Below are 3993 nucleotides of genomic sequence, written 5' to 3'. Positions count from 1 at the left end.
AGAGCAGTGTCCCTGGGGCCCACGATCCAGCAGTCCTGTCTCGGAATGCTGCAGCCTGTGGTCACGACTGGCATGCCCTTCTCTATGCCTTTGTTTATCTTTACCTAAGGCTGACTGCACAAAGCACCCCCAGGGGGCCAGACCTCACTGCAATGCCACACCTGGGGTGTCCTCAGTCCTCAGGAACCTGTCTCAATTGTCCTGGAGGCCAGTGGAGAATGAGGAGGATACCACTGGGAGGCGGTGCATATGGGTTCACTCCAGGTCAATGGACAGCCATGGACATCGCCACCAGGACAGCCAGGAAGTAGCGATGCAGCTGGCCCCGGCTCCTAGGGCTTGAGGACAGAAACGCAGCTCAAGAAGGATGAGTCACCAGCGCTGTGGTCTTCGCTGACTGGTCCCACAGCCACAGCTTGGATTCTAAGTCACTTGGGACCTTCCTAGTCCTAGGAGTCCAAAGGTCTGGAGAGCCTCTGGCCAGAGGCAGCTAATTCACATCACCTCTCTGGGGTCCCTGCAGCCTGGGTACCTGAAGGGTAGCATCACCTACCAGCGGCTTACACACTGCAGGGACCCCAGGCAGAGGCCCCTCTGGAAACAGTCTCTGTGCCTGGCAGGGGAGGCCAAGTGCTGTCAGGCCCATGCCAGGCCTTGCCCCTGACCAGGGTTTGTGGTTAATTCCAGTTGTCTTGGGACTTCCATCTGTTGTCAGCTGCTGGTGAGACTCCAGATACCATGGCTTTTCTCCTCTCACTCACTTGGGTTCGAGCTACCCCCACCCCACTTCTCATCCTTCAGTGCCTCCTCGACTCACTCATTCACATGTCCTCCCAGCAAACACTCATTGCATTCCAACTGCATCCCAGCAGATCCCAGATGCCCCGGACAGCCCCAGCTATACAATAACAGAGAAGATTGACAAAGTCTGTCCAAGTGCAAATTTAACAGTAAGTACTCTGGAGCCAAGCTGTGCATGTTCAAATCCTGGCTCCATTGCTTCCCAGCTGTGTGACCATGAGCAAGTTACATAGCATCTCAGAGCCCTGTGTGCCAGAACTTTAAAATGGAGCTAAGAATAGTGTTTCCCCAAAGTTTTGGGGTGAGGAATCAATGCCTTAAATTGGTTTTAAAAAGCCATTGGCCCTAATCTAATAGTAAGGATGCCATGTTGTTTTCAATTATTAGTCTTGTGGGGGTTACAGAAAATGAACTGTAGGGGCTGGGGATGGGGCTCAAGCGGTAGCGCGCTCGCCTGGCATGCGTGCGGCCCGGGTTCGATCCTCAGCACCACATACAAACAAAGATGTTGTGTCTGCCAAAAAATATATATATATTAAAAAATTCTCTCTCTCTCTCTCCCCCGCCTAAAAAAAAAACAGAAAATGAACTGTAAACAAAGACATAATAAGATCGTTGCAGATTATAGCTGGAAGTTCTTATTTTTGTTTTTGATTTTTAGGTGCTTTGAATTGAAACCAGTCCTTGCACATGCTAGCAAGTACTCTCCCACTGAGAGCCCTTTTTGTTTTATTTTAGGACAGCAAATGGCTAAGTTGCCCAGGCTGGCCTCATACTTATGACCCCCAGCCTGTCTCATGAGTGCTGGGTTGTAGGCACGTGCCACTGCACCCAGAAGAGCTTGTGTTTTAACTAAACCGTGATTGGTGGGAAGCGTTAGTGGGGCTGGAGAGGCTCCTCAAGGTGGGTGAAGCATGGAAGACAGAAGATGCAGTCGTGGCCACAGCAAGGAAGATGCTTTCCAGGCAGAGGGACCAGCAAGTGAGAGTCCCTGAGGTGGAAAATAGCTTGGCAAGTGTCAGAAGTGCCAGAAGGAGCAGGTGGCGGGAGCCTGGTGGGTGAGGGGCAGTGCTGCGACAGCCGAGCAAGGCCAGGAGGGCCAGATCACACAGGGCCTCATAGACCACAGAGGGCTTTTGGCTTGTATTTCCAGTGCAGCCTGCAGACACACGAGGTATTTTTATAAATTGTGTTGAATCATATCACACATGAAGAGAAGTATACAAGTCAGAAGTGTTCAATGCCATGAATTTTCACACGACAAACATAGTTTTGCTTGTTTCTGAATCTCCTAAAAAATCTCCTGGGAGACCTGCACTGAGATCCCAGCCAGGATATGAGCAGCACCCCAGAATTCCCCTGTCTTAGTACATTTTCTGTTGCTTTAATGAAATACCAGAGACTGGATAGTGCATAAAGGAAAGAGGCTTATTTCGCTCATGGTTTTAGAGACTGAAAGATCAAGATTGGGTAGCCCCACTGATTTGGCCTCTTGACTATGTCACATCATGGCAGATGGCATCATGGTGGGAGACAGAGAGATTGCATGGCAAGACAGGAAATTAAAGAGACCTGGGAGACCACAGTCTTGCTCCTCCATAACAACCTTTTCAAGAAAATTCACCAGTGTCTCATACAACCCCTTTATCCCTTCCAAGGGCAACGACCTTCCACCAGGTCCCATTTTGTAAAAGTCCCACCACCCTTACATCACCACACTGAAGACCATACCTCCAACATACGAACTCTTAGGGGACCACTGGAACCATACTCAACCCTAGCACCTTCTTTGGGCCCCTTTGTGACCCCAATCCCATGAGAACCATTATCCTGACTTCTAACAGAACAGAGTAGTTTTGCTTGTTTCTGAATCTCCTAAAAACGGAATTGAGCAGCATGTGTCCTTTAGTATCTGCCTTCTCTCTCTCAGTGTCATGGTTGTGAGGTTCACTTGCCGCTCATCAGCAGCTACGGTTCTGCTTCTCCTCTTTGCTGCATGGTATTCCAGGGTGTGGCTGTAGGTACCAGAGGACATCTGCACTTTCAACTGTTGGTGGGCGTTTGTGGTCTCCAGTTGGAGGCTGCTGTGAACACTCTTGGTCTGTCTTTGGTGCACATGCATTTGCTTTTCTGGTCATTGGAGGATTTTAAACGTGAAATGGATAAGATTTCATCTTACACTTATTCCAGTTCCCCAGGGGCACACCAGAATTGGACCAGCCTCAACTTCACCACTTTTTGACCCTACAGAAGCCCTTATCAAGTCTGCCCTTTTATATGGATGCTATGTGTAACACCCCACTCCCTCCCAAAAGGGAAACCCAGGCATTCTGCAGGACTCAGGTGTCCTCTGTCCTCTAGAAAATGGGCACAGTCTACCGAAGCTGCTGGTGGATGTGGATATTAAATGGAAACTGTGAAAGCCCTTGGTCTGGCACCCAGCCCCTCCCCAGCTCCAGGACATACCTAAAGCACTCTGTCCATTCTCCTCCAGGTTCAAGAAATGTCATGAAAACCAGGGCGCCCCCTATCGGTGAGGGTGAACCTGCAGTCCTTTCTTTGTCCTAGATCCCCAAGGTCTTGCCTGCCAGACCCAGGATGCTCACTCTCCACAACCAGCACAGGTTTGGCCTCTACTGAGAAGGCCCTGCCCACAGGCTGCTCCCAGATCCAGAGGCCAGAGCTTGGATGGTCCAGGAAGCGCGATCGCCCTCGAACACTGGCTCTGCGTCTGGGATCCTCACCCGCCTTCCCCACCAGACCCCAGATCCTCCCAGAGGCTTCTCCAGGTGCCCACCGAGCCTGCTCTCCTCGTTACTTGGGCTCACAACACGTGGCGCCTTCCCCCGCACACCCAGCCCCTCCTGATGCGTGCCGTGTCTCCTGCCAGACTGCGCGGGCAGAGAGGGACCTGTCCCCCTGTTCCCGGAAGATGGAAGATCGCCCACACCTGGCACAATGCCAAGCGGCCAGCGGGGGCGTCTTAAGTATCTCCTGAATGATTCATTCATTCCTTTGGGAGAGAAAGCACGACCCTTAAGAGTTTAAGAGGGAGGGTATTAAACTCACACAAACCTGGGTTCACGCTGTGTCCCTGACCTTTGGCACCGTGACCTTGATCGCTTGAGTCCTGTTAATGACAATGGCGTGACTAGGATTTGATTAGGTCATCATGGGGGTAAGAGATGGTGT

The sequence above is a fragment of the Marmota flaviventris genome, chromosome 9, assembly GCF_047511675.1.
Source record: "Marmota flaviventris isolate mMarFla1 chromosome 9, mMarFla1.hap1, whole genome shotgun sequence".
Taxonomy (NCBI): domain Eukaryota; kingdom Metazoa; phylum Chordata; class Mammalia; order Rodentia; family Sciuridae; genus Marmota; species Marmota flaviventris.
Note: the sequence above shows the minus strand (reverse complement) of the source record.